We start from the raw sequence: 19,748 nt of genomic DNA, 5'->3' as shown, positions 1-19,748 counted from the left end.
ATCATAGAAACAATTAAACTAATTGAGACACCTGAGGCATAGAATCCTGTCTTTAATCCAATCAGGCAATTATATTTTGATGGGTTTAAATGTACATAGAACTTCATTATTATAAAGTGAATTATAATAACTGAAAAGAACTGTCCCTAGAGAGCAAGCAACACACTCATGGTCACCTGTCAACCTAATGAAAATTTGTTAAAATTATCAAATATGAAGAGAAAATTCTTTAAATAACCTTATTAGACTTTATTTGTCTGTCTTGGTCAGTTGGGCTGCTATAACGAATACCATAGAGTCGGTGGCTTAAACAACAAACATTAATTTTTATAATTCTGGAGATTGGGATGTCCAAGATCAAACCAGATTCAGTGTCTGGAAAGGGCCCACTTCTTGGGTTGCAGATGACAGCCTCCTTGCTGAATCCTCACATGGCAGAGAAATAGAGATCATCTCTCTGGCAACTCTTTTTATAAAAGCATTAATCCCATTCATGAGGGCTCCACCCTCATGACCTAATTACCTCTCAAAGCTACACATCCAAATACCAACACACTGGGAACTAGGGCTTCAAGCTATGAATGGGGGTGGGGGAAACATTAAGTCCATAACATTGCCCTTTTTATTAATGTGAGTTGTTTGCTAAACAGTATTTATTTATTTATATTTTTTAAATATATTTTTATTGATTTCAGAGAGGAAGAGAGAGGGACAGAGAGATAGAAAAGTCAATGATAAGAGAGAATCATTGATCAGCTGCCTCCTGTACGTCCCCTACTGGGGATTGAGCCTACAACCCAGGCATGTGCCCTTGACCAATCAAATCTGGGAGCCTTCAGTCTGCAGGCCGATGCTCTATCCACTGAGCCAAAGCAGCTAGGACTTTTTAAATTGATAAAAGAGAGAGAGAGAGAGAGAGAGAGAGAGAGAGAGAGAGAGAGAGAGAGAGAGAGAGAGAGAGGGAGAGAGAGAGAGAAACATCAATGTGAGAAAGACATATCAATCAGTTACCTCCCAAATGTGCTCAGACCGGGGATCAAACTTGAAACCTCGGTATGTTCCCTGACTGGGAATCTAACCAGAGACCTTCCTGTGCCTGGGACAACCCTCCAACCAACTGACCACACCGGCCAGGGCATTAAATAGCAGTCCTGAGAAACATGTGAATTTAGAAGTATAGTGATAAAAAGTTGAATCCAGCTCCATCTCCAGTGAACTGAGTGGCCTTGGACCACTCTCTGTGTCTGGGCTTTAATTTACTCTTCCGTAAAAGTGTAGAAATGAACTAAATGATCTGTAAATTCTCTTCCTGCTCTAAAATACTGTAATTACTACCATGAGGGTTTGATATTTTCGATAGCTCTAAATATTTTCAAGAATTTTGATTTATCAAATGTCTCTCCACTAGATCTAGGGTTAGAATTAGAAATTTGGTATTTACGTTTGTTTGAATGAAAATACATGAAAGAAGAAAAGGACATACATAGAAAATGATACAGGTTTAAAAAGTAATTGTTTATTCCCCAACTCTGTCCACACTGCAAAGTCGTTCCTACAAATTATTTATTTTAAGGTCTTACCAACTGGGTATCATAAAACCTAGCTAACATATTAAGAAAATGTCAGGGGGTATTAAAATGTAGTAATTATTACTCTTTTGAAATGACATCTTCCTGTTTGTTTTGCCATTTATATTCCATTTTTTTGTTGCTGTTGATGATGAGTAAGATTAATCCTTAACATCTGGGAGCCCTGCAACCAAGGTTGATTGGATCAAAGATAGACAGACACCTGTCCATTGGCTTTCCTGCTTGAAACGGTATTCTGTCCCCTCCCACCAAAGATTTTAAATACTTACAAGTTTAATTCGTTCCGAGAGCAAGCTCGTTAAGGAGCTCGTTAACTCAAATTACTCTATCAACTCAAAGCAAAAAATCGGCCGAGAGACAGCTGGTATCTCAAAAAACTCGTTAGTCGGGACACTCGTAAGTCAAGGCCCCACTGTACACCTAAAGCCTGAAGGTGGTTTGCTGAAAGGTCACATACACTTAGAGGCTCTCTGCCATTTGGGGAACGTGTGCAATAACGTGCCAGCTACATGAAAGAGGAAATGGAGTAGATGTGCTACAGAAGAGGAGACAGTACTTGGCCCGAGTGAGACAGAAAAGGGGAGAATATAGATTCTTTGGTTCCTGACAGTTTCACAGTTAACAGCCTTATTTCCTATGAAGCCTGACTATATTTGATTTAGTGAGATCTTTATAAAACCATGTCCTCATCCTTTTTATTTAAACTAATTCGAATAGCTTTCTCTTCCTACTTACAAAAAGAGCTGAGTTTAGAACAACTGCCTGTAGGGCTGGCTTGATCTCTGATGGGCAGTGAATAGGAAGCAGTGCTTTAAAAGGACTCCATGGACCATCTAAAGTTCTTGGTTTAACAAGCTCTCTGTTGCTAGTTTACTAGGAACAATTATATAAGCACCTCGCCTGGCCTTAACTGACCCAAAGTGCTTCCTGAGAACAGACTAGAGGCCCAGAGAGACTGGAGGGTGAGTTGGGGGGTTCTGATTCAGTGGAGCGGTGAGCACACCCACTAACTGAAGTGGCTTTACCTTTCAGTAAAGAGCAAGACTCATTGAAGGAGATCCAGTTTTCTGTATTTTAGGAACTTAACTCAGATTAACTATCTCACACAGTTCTAACTTTAGCAATTACACTAGCCTGTGGCCAGTTTGTCTTTGTTACAAGGCCTAGACTAAGGATTATGTAATTTCAAAATTAAGGGGTTTTTTAGCCAAAAGGAGAAAAAATTCAAAATTATTTCAAATTGGGGGATCAAAATTTGTGACAATTATCCCTCAGACACATGGAATCAAGTATTCTAAACATGTTAGCATATTTTAAGGTGCTATGTGCTAAATGATTTTTATTTAAGCTGCTGGGGTCATTGCTTAAGTGTATTTGAAACTTCCTTTCTCCTCTCTCTCTCCACCTAACATTTTTTATTGCTCTATTATTTAATAACAATAGTTTCTGTTTTTTAAGTTGTCTTATACCTAATAGTAATAGTTAAGGCTTAAGATAAATCCAAATGTAAAATAATATTAATAAAGTAATATATAAATTTTATTTCTAGAACTCATTAAAACTTTTTTAACTTTAAGTCTTTGTATATTAGAATATTTGTAATTATTTTTTCATACAGTTCATATGGTATCATCTGATTTAAGGAACATTTGACCAAAACATAGTTAACCTGCTGAAAAAAAGTACAGTAGGAATATAATTATATGCAGATAATTAAAATAATTAAAATTAAAGAAATCTGAGATATAAACTGAAAAGAATTCATCTGGATTTACTAGTATATCTAATAGATAGTATTTAAAATATTATAACTACAACTTTCAAAGACCATAGTAGTATGTGGACTGAACTGATTCACAGTTGATATTGTAGTTTGAAGTAAACACAGAGAATATGCTAGTTAGAACCTTCTATAAATAAATTACAGGGTATCAATAAGACCCAGAGGTGTATTATCATTCTAAACCCAATATGGTTAGTTCTACTGAATGGAAAATGCTTGTATCTTGCAAAAAGGGGGGGAAAAAAATCAGTCTGCTCTGTCCATACAATCCTTTATAGTGTTTCTACTATTATGTCAGATTTCTAATAGTGGTCCTGCTTTGTTCTCTCTTATATTTACCCTCAAGAACAATCTGAATTGCATTGATTTCTACTTGCAGTTTTTTGATTGTCATAATTGCTGCAAAGGACTAACCAAAAGCATAGATCTATCACATAAAGATCAGAATAACATTGTTTGTATTTAATATTGCTCAACTGTAAAAATAAGTCATAAATCAGCATTTACCCATTGGGATCTGTCATTTCCTATGGATTTAATGTTATTTCCATTTCATTAATTGAAAACACAACTGAAATTATATTTATTCATCTACTAACTTTTGAAAGTATTGTGGGTTATCACCATCTATATCATGCTACATCAACATCTATGAAGAATCAATAAACACCTATTTTCTGAGCCTAAGTAGACTTCTTAAAGTCCTATTCTTTCAGCCATTTTTCCATTTTGTTATAATAATAATCCTATCTAATAAAAGAGAAACATGGTAATTGGCGTACGACCGCTACCCTTCCCATTGGCTAATCAGGGTGATATGCAAATTAACTGCCAGCCAAGATGGCGGCCGGCAGCCAGGCAGCTTAAACTGAACATGAGGCTTGCTTGCTTCAGTGACGGAGGACTCCAACGTTCCCCGCCTGCCTTGCTGGCCTCTGAGCCTGCAGTTTAAGAAACATTGTAACAAATAGAAGCTAAAAAAAACCCCAGAAACCAGCTTTCAGCCAGCTGGGATCTCAGAGCTGGAGTTGATACAGAGTTTCGATTATAGAACCCAAACAAACCAGATACCTGTTTTCAGCAGCTGAGGCCTCAGAGCTGGAGCCTCAGAGCTAAAGCTGGCCCAGAATAAAAAAAGAAAAAAAGAAAAAAAGCAGCAGTTGGGAGCTTCAGTCCCAGCCTGAAAACAGCCCTCAGCCCCTCACCCAGACTGTCTAGGCACTCCAGTGGGGAACCCCACCCTGAAGGGTGTGTGACCAGCTGCAAACAGCCATCATCCCCTTATCCAGGCTGGCCAGGCACCCCAGTGGGGACCCCCACCCTGATCCAGGACACCCTTCAGGGCAAACCAGCCAGCCCCACCCATGCACCGGGCCTCTATTCTATATAGTAAAAGGGTAATATGCCTCCCAGCACTGGGATCAGCGTGACAGGGGGCAGCGCCCAAACCCCCTGATCACCCTGCGGCTCTGTGTGTGACAGGGGGCGGGGCCACAACCTCCCTATCTGCCCTGCTCTGTTCGTGACAGGGGAAGGTGCCCCAACCCCCTGATTGCCCTGCGGCTCTGTGTGTGACAGGGTGCGGCGCCCCAACCCCTCCACCCCATGGGCCCTGCTCTGTGTGTGACGGGGTAGAGCCATAACCTTCCCATCAGCCCTGCCCTGAGTGTGACAGTGGCGGCGCCCCAACCCCCTGATCAGCCCTGCTCTTGGGTGATAGAGGGCGGCGCCCCAACCCCCTGATCTGCCCTGCTCTGTGTGTGACAGGGGGCAGTGCCCCAACCCCCTGATTGGCCCTGCTCTGTGTGTGACAGGGGGTGGCACCTCAACCTCCCCATTGACCCTGCCTTGAGTGTGACAGGGGGCGGTGCCCCAACCCCCCAATCGGCCCTACCCTAAGCGTGACTGAGGGTGGCATCGCAGCCTCCCAATCCGCCCTGCTCTGTGCATGACAGGGGGTGGCGCCCCAACTCCCCAATCGGCCCTGCTCTGAGCCCGACCCAGGGCTGCACCTAGGGATTAGGCCTGCCCTCTGCCACCCGGGAGCAGGCCTAAGCCAGCAGGTCATTATCTCCCGAGGGGTCCCAGACTGCGAGAGGGCACAGGCCATGCTGAGGGACCCCCCCTCCCCCCCCGAGTGCACAAATTTTTGTGCACCGGGCCTCTAGTCCATATATATAAAAGCCTAAGCAACTGGCTGACCAACAGACTGGCCGACGGGCCAACCAGTCTGGTAGCTATGATGTACAATGACCACCAGGGGGCAGACCCTTGATGCAGGAGCTGCCAAGCTGTAGTGACTTGGCAGCTGTGGTTCTCAGGTGACACACCCAGAACCAGAGAGGAGGGAGCCGGATTCCGGGGTGCTGTCACCCAAGAACCACCTTCTCGCAATCCAGGACCCCTCAGGGGATGTTGGAGAGACTGACTATTTTGGCCTGATCCCCACAGGCCAGGCTGAGGGACCCCACCAGCAGATGAATCTGTGTACTGGGCCTCTAGTAATACATAAAAGTTAACTTTTTGAGTTTTTCTGTATGTCATATTTTAATTAATTTAATCATATAAGAATCTTATAAAAACCTTGTAAAAAACAAAAACAAAACCACTGGTAAGAAATCTGACATTATAGGAAAGGCACTATATGATGCTATAAGGATAAAGTAGAGAGAATCCCAAATGTCTTTTTTAAAAAAATATAAACAATCTCTATTTGGCAGGTCCAACTACATTGAATTTTACAATAATAATGTATCTCTGGTCTTGTGTAGTCATGTAGAATGAGGAAGGTACTAGTATTATTATCTCCTTTCATACAGGATTGATTAAGTAACTGGTCTCAAGTTACAGAGATAGCAAGGAGTAGTATAATGGGAAATGAATATACTATACTTATATAAAGCTACCCATATTAATCTTTGTAAATGTTAAAGCCAACTTGTTACTCTAACCTGATTTTTCTCCCAAACTAGAACTTGCATGTTAAAATATTTGTTCAAAGTATACTTTACAGTTCAATGGTTTCAGTTCCTAAAGAGCAGCCTGACCTTCAATGCTCTGGCTAATGCCAACTGCCCAGACACAGAATTCACTGACAAAAAAAAACAGACGGCCAACTCAAGAATGCTGACCATGAAAGTCCATATCAGGACCAGCAATGTCCACAGCCTTTCCCCCTGATCTCTTTGTTCTGTTTTCCTTCTCCTTCCTTCTAAAAAAAACTCTGCATGAACTGAAATGTTAAGATGGGCTTTAAGACAAGCATCTCCCATCTTCTTGGGTGGCCAGCACTTGAATAAACCATTTTCCTTCACACTAGCACCTGTATCACATGTTTGGCTCTTATTACAGCAGGCAGCTGAACCTGGGTTCAGTTACAGTGGTGCTGGAGTTCAAATCTGAACAGTCTGGCTCCCTAATACTTGCTGTAAATCACCATAGTATATAGCATCTTTGCAAATGTGGCAAAAATTGAAGGCCAGAACAAAACAGAGCCCCCTCTGAAACTGAAGGCATCAGAGCTGTGCACATTCCAAAGTACAAACCTTCACCTGCTGCTACTCATCAGATCCCTAGCTAGCTAGAGGTCGAGGTCCCATATTAGAGGTTCTTGTTAAGGACTTTCCTACTCCCTTCAGCCCTACCTCCAGGCTCTTTAGGCAGCATGGCAAAGAGAGATATCCATCAGGCTCCTTTCCCTCTTGGGACCCATTTCCTGAAGGAAGAAGCCACTTTGCATATAGTAGCTTATATTATGAAGACAGGACAGAACCAGTCTTAGCTAAAATTATAAAATAGAGAATATTCCTTTGTCACTCTCAGCTAGCAAAACCCATTTCCCAGCCTCTTGTTGTACTCAGAACTAACCTACTCCTGACACTCAATACCTTCACAATGGGTTGCCTTTGGGATGCCCAGAGCTCCCTACCCCAGCCCCCATTATAACTTTCTACTCTGTAATGCCCTCCATCTTGAAGTCTCATTCTTCAAACTACCTATCTTTTTTCTGTGGCAGAAATTGCTCATTATTCCTTCAATACCTGTATGTCCCTTCTTCCATAATGATAGAGATCCCATTTTCTGGCTTCTTCGGAGTCACTTAAGATCATGTCACTAAGTTTTGCCCAATGGGATATGAACATACATCATGCGAGCAATTTACAGGAAATGTCCTTAAAGAAAGGTGAAGTATCCTTCTTTCCCTTTTCGTCCTGCCTGCTGGCTACAATGTAGATTTAATTTCTGGCATGAAGCATAGCAGATAGCAAGATAGAAGAAGTCTAAGTCTCCAAGTCTTGTGGAATGCCAAGCCAAACTTGGACTGACAACCTAATGAACTAAAAAGACTTCTGGAATATGACAGAGAAACAAACTTCTACTTTTTTTACTATTATCTTGAACATTTTGTTACTTGCAGGCAAACTTAACCTAGCTATTCCCCTCTTTCTGTTATTGAGCAGCAAGACTTGTGGCTTTGTTAATATAAACAGAAGAATATCCTCTCTGTATCACAGAACTGTATGAGCCAGTGAATATTAAGGGAATTTAGAAAAATACTCTCTTAAAAACTCAGTTTGCAAGGCTGCTGACATGCACAATACTATTTTGCTTTCAGAAACTATCATGTAGGTTTGTATCCTTTCTATCTCAAATCCTAATTTCCAAGTTCTGCCAGTTAGGTGAACACAGCTGCCAACTAGAGCAAAGGTTGTGCTCTGAGAAAAGCAAAAGAGACCATCACAATAATGGTTTTCAAATATCATCCTGTTAAGTTACCCGTAGGAAAAGAGCTAAGTCTTGTTCTTTTGCACTTCTTTAGCCATTTCCCATCCACAGAACCACCAAAATTCATCTTTTAAAAATGACAAATTCATGGAGACAGAAAGTAGACTATCAGTTCCCCGGGCTGGGAGGAGGGGAAGTGGGGAGTTAATTGCTTACTGGGTACAGAGTTTCTGTTTACAGTAATAGAACAATTTTAGACATAGCAATGATGGTTACACAACATTATAAATGTAATTAATGTCACTGAATTGTACATCTAAATGGCTAAAATGGCATATTTTATGTTATACATATCTTCCTATAATATAAATAAACAAACAGACAAACAAACAAAATGTTGGGAAAAAGTGTTTATTAAGGGAATAGAGATAATGATGCCCACCTCTAAAGCCTTATAATAATCTGTCTCTTTCTACTCCTACTTCTTTTTATTCCGTTTCCTAATTTTTGTATATACTTTTGGAGGTTAAAGAATGTGTCTAAGATACACTGCAATGGTAACCAGCATATTTTGTTTGTTTAGCTGAATAATTGTAAATAAAAGCACTTTCCTTAGTACATGGTTTCCTCTATTTATATTTAATGATGTGTGGGCAGGAGAAGTAACTTCTTAGTAGCTCATACCAAGATTCCTTTTACTGAGAGAGACTTTATTTGAGTAGAGCTCTGAGGTGAAAGGGAACCTGAGCTGGGGACAGACATGCCTTCAGCTACGCCATAAACACAGGAGAGAAGGAATACCTGACTCACATTTAAGCCTGTCAAACCTTCATCCTTGATTAATTTATAAATTATCTATCTCCTAAGACTGTGTATAATTTTACATAGTGTATAGGATTAGCAGAATCTCTTTCAGATTTATGTCTTCAGGAAAGACTTAACTAAATCAAGAAACTACAAATATCCTTGTTAGGAAATCTAAAGTTTAAAAAAACAAAAAAAGTGCTCTAGCTTGTTTGGCTAAGTGGATAGAGAGTTGGCCTGCGGACTGAAGGACCCTAGGATTGATTCTCATCATTGATGTTTCTTTCTTTAAAAAATATATTTTTTTAATTGATTTCAGAAAGAAAGGGGGGTGGGGGAGAGAGAGAGAGAAACATCAATGGTGAGAGAATCATTGATGGGCTGCCTCCTTCACATCCCCTACTGGGGATCGAGCCCTCAACCTGGGCATCTGTCCTTAACCACAATCGAACCCGGGACCCTTCAGTCCACAGGCGAATGCTCTATCCACTGAGCCAAACCAGCTAGGGTTCATCACTGATGTTTCTATCTTTCTCTCCCTCTCCCTTCCTCTTTGAAATCAATAAAAAATATACTAAAAAAAAAAAATGTCCTTGCCCTGGCCAGTGTGGCTCGGTTCAATGCTCAGTCAGGGCACATACCCGGGTTGCTGGTTTGATCCCATGAGCATATACAGGAGGTAGCCAATTGATGTCTCTGATCTCTCTCTCTCTCTCTCTCTCTCTCTCTCTCTCTCTCTCTCTCTCTCTCTCTCCTTTTCCCTCTCCTTCTCTCTTCCTTTCTCTCTAAAATCAATGAAAACATATCCTTGGTGACAATTTTAAAAAAAGTCCTTGATTGGAGGCAAAATGACACTATATCGTATGATGCTAAGGCAATGATTAAAAGGACCAGATAAACCAAAAGAAAGGAAATTAAAATCAACAGATAAAGCGAAAGTATTCTAAAATGTAAATGGGATCTAAATAAAGAAAATATTATCTCCACAGCTCATGAGTACCAGAAGCTGGTTCTGCTGACTCAAAAGTTCACCTTCCTTGCCGAAACCGGTTTGGCTCAGTGGATAGAGCGTCGGCCTGCGGACTGAAAGGTCCCGGGTTCGATTCCGGTCAAGGGCATGTACCTGGGTTGCGGGCACTTCCCCAGTGGGGGATGTGCAGGAGGCAGCTGATCGATGTTTCTCTCTCATCGATGTTTCTAACTCTCTATCTCTCTCTCTTCCTCTCTGTAAAAAATCAATAAAAAAAAATATATTAAAAAAAAAAAAAAAAGTTCACCTTCCGGCTCTGGCCAGGTAGCTCAGTTGGTTAGAGTGTCATCCTGATACACCAAGGTTGCTGGCTTGATCCTGGGTCAGGGCATGTAGTACATGTATCATCCAGGGCACAAGCATAAATAAGTGGAACAACAAATCAGTTTCAGTTTCTCTCTCCCTTCTTCCCTCTCTCTAAAATAAAAAATAAAAATAAAAAAAAAGACCCGGCTGGGGTGGCTCAGTGATTGAGCATTGACCCATGAAGCAGGAGGTCATGGTTTGATTCCCAGTTAGGGCACATGCCTAGATGCAGGCTCGATCCTCAATGTGGGGCATGCAGGAGGCAGCCAATTAATGATTCCCTCTCATCATTGATGTTTCTATCTCTCTCCCCCCTCCCTTCCTCTCTGAAATCAATAAAAATATATTTAAAAAAAATAAAAAAATAGCCCTGACCAGTTTGGCTCAGTGGATAGAGTGTCAGCCTGCGGACTGAAGGGTCCCAGGTTCAATTCCAGTCAAGGGCATGTATCTTGGTTGCAGGCACATCCCCAGTAGGGGGTGTGCAGGAGGCAGCTGATCGATGTTTCTCTCTCATCGATATTTCTGGCTCGCTATCCCTCTCCCTTCCACTCTGTAAAAAATCAATAAAATATTTTTTTAAAAATAAAATAAAATAAATAAAAAATAAAAGTTCACTTTCTATCTTCTTTCAACTACCCAGCATTAAATGCCTTGAGAAGTCATCTTTTTCATCTGTACATTTTCCCCTAGTCATGAAGATGTTTTCTCACTTCCCTGTATTACCCGAGGATGTGACATCCAGCATAGTTTTCTACTCCAAGCCCTATTGTTATCAGAGATAAATCTAATGTCCTTTTCCAAATAACCCAACACTCTGCCTTCACATTTCCCTAACCCTTTCACTCTCAGGAGGCATCATCTCCTCTTTATTTCAGGTGCCCAGTTCCATGGACTTTGTCATCACAGAGGACTTCTCTGCCTCTGAAATATTCTGTTTATTTACCCCACTTGACAACAACCTTTGATCACAGCTGTGTTGTCCAATTTTTCCATACTTCTTTTTCAATATCTGGGGCCTTGATTGTTCAATTTTCTCCCAATTCATCAGTCTTAATTTCTTTATTTAGTTTTCATGATCCATAACCTCAGCCATTCTTATCAATACTCTCAACTCTCTTGTTTCCCAAGACCTCCTATCCTACTCCACAATCCTAGACCAAACTAACTGGCTGACTTCTTTGTTCACACTCTCAGTCTACAGAGACCTGCTGGAGAAAATTACCCAGCTAAAGAGAGAGCCAGAGACAGAAAGGGAAAATGAAAAACAACAACAACAAATACACACACACAGTGTGTCCCCAAAAATATATACACACTTAAATAATTACAAAGTTTATTAAAATACACTTCATTTTCAAAATGCAAGAGCTATCAGCTGTTAAAGTATACATACATTTTTGGGGGATATATATATATATATATATATATATATATATATATATATATATATATGCTAGAGGCCCAGTGCACAAAAATTTGTGCACTCGGGGGGAAGGAGGGGTCCCTCAGCCTGGCCTGTGCCCTCTCCCAGTCTGGGACCCCTTAGGAGATAATGCCCTGCTGGCTTAGGCCTGCTCCCGGGTGGCAGAGGCCAGGCGCAATCCCTAGGTGCAGCCCCTGGTTGGGCTCAGAGCAGGGCCGATTGGGGAGTTGGGGTGCCGCCCCCTGTCATGCACAGAGCAGGGCGGATTGGGAGGTTGCGATGCCACCCTCAGTCACGCTCAGGGTAGGGCTGATTGGGGGGTTGGGGCTCCACACCCTGTCACACACAGAGCAGGGCTGATCAGGGGGTTGGGGTGCCGCACCCTGTCACACACAGAGCCGCAGGGCGATCAGGGGGTTGGGGAGCTCACCCCTATCAGGCACAGAGCAGGGCTGATCAGGGGGTTGGGGCACCTTCCCCTGTCAGGAACAGAGCAGGGCAGATAGGGAGGTTGTGGCCCCGCCCCCTGTCACACACAGAGCCGCAGGGCGATCAGGGGGTTTGGGCGCTGCCCCCGGCTCCGCTGATCCCGGTGCTGGGAGGCATATTACCCTTTTACTATATAGGATAGAGGCCTGGTGCATGGGTGGGGCTGGCTGGTTTGCCCTGAAGGGTGTCCTGGATCAGGGTGGGGGTCCCCACTGGGGTGCCTGGCCAGCCTGGGTGAGGGGATGATGGCTGTTTGCAGCTGGTCACACACCCTTCAGGGTGGGGGTCCCCACTGGGGTGCCTGGCCAGTCTGGGTGAGGGGCTGAGGGCTGAAGCTCCCAACTGCTCCTTTTTTTCTTTTTCTTTTTATTCTGGGCCAGCTTTAGCTCTGGCTCCAGCTCTGAGGCCTCTGCTGCTGAAAGCAGGTATCTGGTTTGTTTGTGTTCTATAATCGAAACAATGTGTAACTCCAGCTCTGAGATCCCAGCTAGCTGAAAGCAGGTTTCTGGGGTTTTGTTTAGCTTCTATATTTGTTACAATGTTTCAAACTGCAGGCTCAGAGGCCAGCAAGGCAGGCAGGGAACGTTGGTTTCCTCAGTCACTGAAACAAGCAAGCCTCATGTTAGTTTCAAGCTGCCTGGCTGCCGGCCGCCATCTTGGCTGGCAGTTAATTTGCATATTGCCCTGATTAGCCAATGGGAAGGGTAGCGGTCGTACGCCAATTACCATGTTTCTCTTTTATTAGAGAGGATACACATATGGCAAAGGCCTTGGGGCTTCAGAGAGGAGGAAGGTCATTACAGGATATTAAGAAGAGTAGATGTTTAATAATTAATAGTTTACCCAGTCATACAGATAGGTCAAAAGGTTATCTCTGATGGCGGGGTGGGGGGGTTGGGGGGGAGGGTTGGGGGTGGGGGTGGGAGTGGGGGGAGAAGGATGAGGGCATGTGCTGGGGGTTGGGGGTGGCCGGGAAGAGGTCAATGGGGGGAAAGGAGACTTATGTAATACATTAAACAATAAAGAATTTAAATTTTTTTAAAAAAGGTTATCTCTGACATTTGTTAGTATGGGCAATACTTTTAATTTAAATTCCTCTAAGCAGTTACGTGGGGATGCAGAAGTTTCTCTTGCCCACAGGGTCTCAGTTGACTTTAGCTCAAAATAATGCCTGTACCACAGAGGCACACCTTGTTCTGAATCCTTACAGCAAGAACTTTTGTCTTTTCTTTTTCTTAGTGATGTATTCTTAGCACCTAAAACATTGTCAGGCACATGGCTGGTGCTCAATATATATTTGTTGAATGAATAAATGAATCAATAAATAATAGGTCACTTGCCCAACCTTGAACCAAGTTCTGTAGTAGAGGGATTCAATGTTCTAATTAGGTAGGGACTGAAACATATGGCCTAAAAATGAGAAATGGGTGATTCCATAAGAAAATCATAGTACTATTACTATTAGGGAACTATATGCTAGGCAGGCAAAAACACAGATATTCATCTCAAAAGATGTGGGAAATACAGGGAAGTCAAAGATTTTAGCCTTTCAAAGGTCCAAGTTGGGACCTACCTGAGACATAGCAGTCATTGTGTATGACTCATCAGTACTAGTATCAAGTTACCTCCTCACCTTTTAAATTACCCATCCATTGTATGTGTGCGTATGTGTGTGTTTGTGAAAGAGGGTGTGATACTTTCCATCATCTTAATCCACTAATCCAGTGGTTCTCAACCTTCTGGCCCTTTAAATACAGTTCCTCATGTTGTGGTGACCCCCAACCATAAAATTATTTTCGTTGCTACTTCATAACTGTAATTTTGCTACTGTTATGAATCATAATGTAAATATCTGATATGCAGGATTGTCTTAGGCGACCCCTGTGAAAGGGTCATTCGACCCCCAAAGGGGTCGCGACCCACAGATTGAGAACCTCTGCATCAGACCTGACCACTGCCTCAGCCTCCCAGGAGGCATACACAAATTCCCTGTGGGCTCTCAGGCAGGCACCTCACTCACACCTTCTTTCCCAGGAGAGTGGTCACTCTGGGGAGAGCAATGGGTGCATTTCAGTCCCTCAAGAGGTTCCAAACCTTTATGTTACAAAACCTTATAGAAACAGAGGGCAAAAGATATGAAAGAGGGGAGGATCCAGAAAGAAGCAGAGACAGCACCTAAAGGGAGAATCAGTGTCCTTAATAAAGACAAGGGAGGAGAGCATCAAACAGGAAGAATGGGCAATAGTAATGTCAACCTGTGGGTTAGGGAGGTGTTATGAACTGCATGTTTGCATCCCCCCAAGTTCATATGTTGAAACCGTAATTCCCAATGTGATAGTAATGGGAGACGGGGCCTTTAGGAGGTAATAAGGTCATGATGGTGGTACCCCATGATGGGATTAGTGCCCTTACAAAGAAGAAACATGCCCGGCCAGTGTGGAGCAGGAGGTCACGGTTCGATTCCCGGTGAGGGCACATGCCGGGGTTGTAGGCTCAATCCCCAGTAGTGGGTGTGCAGGAGGCAGCTGATAATGATTCTCTCATGAATGATATTTCTCTCTCTCCCCTCCCCTTTCCTTCCTCTCTCTGAAATCAAAAGAAAAAAAGAAAAGATGAAGAAGAAAAAGAAACACAAGAGCTAGCTAGTGTGAGCCCTTTCTCTGCCCTGTGAGGATACAGCAAATAAACCAGAAAGAGGCTCTCACCAGAAACCAACCATGCTGGCACCCTGACAGACTTCCCTGTCTCCAGAACTATGAGAAATAAATGTTTTTTAATTCACCCAGTCTGAGGTATTTTGTTAAAGTAGTCCAAACTGACTGAGACAGGAGGATTAACATTGAGAACAGAAAAATTAATTTGACATTTAGATAATCATTTGTGACTCTGGAGAAAGAATTTCCATGGCCAAGGGCAGAAAACTTAAGAAATTAGTGACTAATGAGGAAGTGGAAGTAAATCACAAAATGGCAAATGAATAAATTGCTCAAAAGGGAGTGACAGCCTGCTCTAAACAGAGCACTACACTAGGCACCAGGGCCAGCTTCATGGGCATCTGACGTTTACAGTCACACGGGGTCCTGTGCTCAGAAGGGTCCTGGCATGGCTTACTGATTTGATGTCAGGATCTTGAAATTTTAAATAAAATTTGAAAAAAGGGCCCTGCATTTTCATCTTGCCCTAGGCCAGTGATGGTGAACCTTTTGAGCTCGGCGTGTCAGCATTTTGAAAAACCCTAACTTAACTCTGGTGCCATGTCACATATAGAAATTTTTTGATATTTGCAACCATAGTAAAACAAAGATTTATATTTTTGATATTTATTTTATATATTTAAATACCATTTAACAAAGAAAAATCAACAACAAAAATGAGTTCGCGTGTCACCTCTGACACGCGTGTCATAGGTTCGCCATCACTGCACTAGGCCCACATACTATGCAGTAGGACACTTGGGGTACTGAAGGTGACTGAAAGCATTTCATGCATCATTCATTCACTTATTTATTCAATGACAAATACATAAGTTGCCTAGTATGAGCCAGGCACTCTAGTAGTTTCTGCAGGCATGATGAAAAAGGTAGTGAACACAACAGATGCTTGACAAAAATATATAAGAAAGGGTTGTTACTTTCAAGAATATTAAGATGTAAATACAGCAAGCTACGATATGACATTCCACCTCAGTTCCTTTGTTGTGTAGCCTATATGACCCCAGTAAATGTATTCAACTTTCCTAAAACCTAGTTTACTCAAACAAAATTCAACCTAATCTAATTGGCGTTATTAAGTGGTTATAAATTGGGCAGCATCCAATCTAGCAACGAGAAGGATGCTCCAAGGGGTTGTACAAAATGGAAGGTTTTCATAGGCAGAAAGAGGATGTGACTAAGTTGAGAGTGGATTATTTCAGTCAAGGAAATCTTCCCTTAGGGGAAGGCAGAGGGTCTTATCAGACAGATTACCTCACTAATGTGGGTCAGGAAATTCCAGACTGATTGGTTTAAAATTCCACTCTTGGGAGTGGCTAAAACCACAATTACTTAAGTATTAAATTTAGGTTTGGTATCCAAGTGACACCATATTGGGCTGCGGCTTTTCTTTTTAACAGCATCTAAAAAATGAGAATAATAGGACCTATTTGTAAATTAGGGGCATTAAATAAGATCAGGAATATAAGGTGCTTAGAACAGTGCAAGATACGTGTTAAGTGTTTAATAATGTGTGACTATGGTAATTTCTAGCACCTAGTATGGCAAAACACATAATAAGAGTTTGGTAAGTGATTAGTTTGTTAAATGAGGGTAAAAAAGGAATTTCAGATCTGGATAGGTTGATATATTTTTGTATAAGTGTAGCCAATATGGTTATACAGATTCATACACACTTAAAACATTGATTAGGCCTAGAAAAAAGATGTAAAAGAATATATAGAGTGTCCCCCAAAATACACACTTTACAACTGATAGCTCAATTGATGTTTCTTTTCAGATTTAACACATGGGAATTAATAATTATTCAGTGTGTATACATTGTTTTGGGACACCATGTATACTAAGTGGTTGACTGTGGTCAAATCTGTGTCATAAGATTTTTAAAAATATTTTTATTGATTTCAGAGAAGAAGGAAGAGGGAGAGAGAGAGATAGAAACATAAATGATGAGAATCATTGATCGGTTGCTTCTGCGTGCCTCCTATTTGGGGACTGAGCCCACAACCCAGGCATGTGTGTCCTGATGGGGAATCAAACTGTGACTTCCTGGTTTGATGCTCAACCACTGAGCCAGGCCAGCCAGGCTGTGTAATAGGATTTGAGGGAACAGATTTTTGTTTAGTGTTTTACTTTATATACTCCTTATTTAAAAACCAAGATTTTAGACAAATAAAGCTACCGACATATTCTGAATATAGTGGCAATGACAAAATTTATAGTTTATTACAATTTTTCTCTTCTAAATATTACTGTCCTCCTATCTAAAATATTTCCATTCAATTTATATTCTCTTTCTTTTAGTTCTGAATCTGTCACAATTTGCTATTAATCTTGGAAAAAATCAGTTCCTTAATCTGCATTACAGCTTCCTCACTCATAAAATAAATCACACAATCTAGACAGTGCTTCTTAACTAGTGGACTATGGCATGCTAGTGTCCTGAATGTGGGTGAGAAATTGACCCCTCCTGCAATGAGGCAGTTGAGAGGGGTCAGGGGAGGTCAGAACCCCCTGGACCAGTACCTTTGTCCACGAGCAGCCTTGTTGAGAGGTCCTCAGGGCAGCATGTGCAGAATAGTCTGGGGCGTATGCCAAGCACTGTAAACAACAACCAACACTTAAAATTCTGCTCTCTGTGCTTGGCCAAGGATTCCTGCCACATGGACAATCTGCAAAGCCCAACATGGACCAAACATCCTGGAACCTATACACAAGTTTCTGTTCTAGGTGCCCAAGGGGGACAGCACACAGCTCCAGGGGTAATTTGTCAGGGACTGAGAGAGAAGACTTGATTGACTGGGGTTCCTAGTGGGCTCAGCTGCCAGCATTGCCCTATAATATTTGTCTTAACATGTAGTGACTATTTTTCTCTTTCTTTCTTCTTTCTTTTTTCTTTCTTTCTCCTTTCTTTCTTTTTTTCTTTCTTCTTTCTTTCTTTTTTTCTTTCTTCTTTCTCTCTCTCTCTCTCTCTCTCTCTCTCTCTCTCTCTCTCAGAAAGGGGGAGAGAAACATTGATTTGTTGTTCTACTTATTTATGCATCCACTGGCTGGTTCCTCTATGTGCCCCAACCAGGACCAACCTGCAATCCCATGCATCAGGACAACACGCTCCAACCAACTGAGATACCCAGCCAGGGCTAGTGACTATTTCTATCCCTCTGTGACAACGAACTCTTTTAATGGCCCTCAGGCTAGCTGTTGACTATGTAGGCTAGAGTTTCATCGTGGAAATCTTCATATAAAAATGTACTATTAGTTTGAAATTCATTTGTCAATAAAAGAAAAGGAGTTGTTATTCTTTAAATATAATTACAATTGTAAGTTTTGAATGATGGTATAAAATGGTTTTAATATTTTATTACCCACTTATGCGATCAGAGTCCCTTACTGATAATTAATATTTGGAATATGAGAAGTTTATCATTAAAAAGTCGAGATCAGAAACTGCATAAAGTCATTTCAACCATAAAACTTAATATCAAAATATATTCATAGGAACAAGTTCAAAATGATCATGAAAAAAATGTGGAAATTTTTTATTTGAATGTTTTATTCAAAATGATTTTTAATATCTTCTCTAATACATTGTATTTTATTTTAACATAATTATATAATTTAAAGAAAATGTTATGAATTTTTTAACCAGCCAGCATTTAGATGTCTCCAAATCTTTGTTTATGCAACCTCGTGTGCTGTACACAAAATAACGTTTTCTGCATGTGTTGTGATATGAAAGAAGGTGAGGCCCTAATATAGATTATTTATAAAATCTGTCTGCTACTCCATCCCACCTTAGAACCCTTGTCCCCTGTTCCTCCCCCCATGTACTTTCTCTCCCCCCCGCCCCCCACCTTTTCACACACACACATACACTTATAAGAGAGCCAGGGCTACAAGGACAGACAGCAGCCAAGGGTCAAGTTTGTGTCTACCAGGGTCAAGAACTTAAACAGGGATATTTATATGAGTTACCATGTGTCCTCAGAGTAGAAACTTTGTAGAAGTAAGAAATAGCTAATGTCTAAACACCACAGAGTCTGGATGAACAGCAAATCTGGATGAATCCAAAGGGAGGAATCCACATTCTACTGAAGGACAAAAGATCTGAATAAATGGACTGACATTCATGTTCCTGGATGGAAGTACTTAGTATACCACCCCCCCACCACTTCTCAAATTAATATCAGAATTTAATGCAATTCAAAGAAGAAAGAATAATGAAAGAAGTTATTAAAAATAATTGATTAGAAAAAATAAAAATAATTGGCTAGAAAACACCTAGACAACATGCCAGAAAGTGAAGCCAAGTGATCAGTTTTCATGATCATCCTTGCAGTTTCTCACCAGGTACTTTGGTGTGAATACCATCTTCCTAAGGTCTTTAATTTTTCGTTTTTCTACATACTCAGAACTGAATCAGAAATCAAGTTATCGCCCTAGCCAGTTTAGCTCAGTGGATAGAGCGTCAGTCTGCGGACTGAAGGGCCCCAGATTCCATTCCGGTCAAGGGCACATGCCCAGGTTGCGGGCTCGATCCCCAGTACAGGGGCCTGCAGGGGGCGGCGGATCAATGATTCTCTCTCATTATTGATGTTTCTCTCTCCCTTCCTCTCTGAAATAAATAAAAATATATTTTTTTAAAAAAGAAAGAAAAAACGAAATCAAGTTATCCATGCCTATTCATAGTAAATTCAAGAGCCTTCATATGTTAAGGGTAGACATTTCCCGACGTCTCAACCTGTTGTTGCTGGGTACCCGCGTGCCTGAGAGGCAGAGCAGGGAACAGTTTGCTGGTGATACTGGAATCAGAGCAGCAGCAGGAGGCCAGTTCGGAGGGTTATTTCATCCAGGTTACATTAAGGACTGGTGACTGGTTTCTGCC

Source organism: Myotis myotis, unplaced genomic scaffold, assembly GCF_014108235.1.
Source record: "Myotis myotis isolate mMyoMyo1 unplaced genomic scaffold, mMyoMyo1.p scaffold_m19_p_8, whole genome shotgun sequence".
NCBI lineage: Eukaryota > Metazoa > Chordata > Mammalia > Chiroptera > Vespertilionidae > Myotis > Myotis myotis.
The sequence above is the reverse complement of the archived record's forward strand: the minus strand, read 5'-3'. Positions refer to the sequence as shown.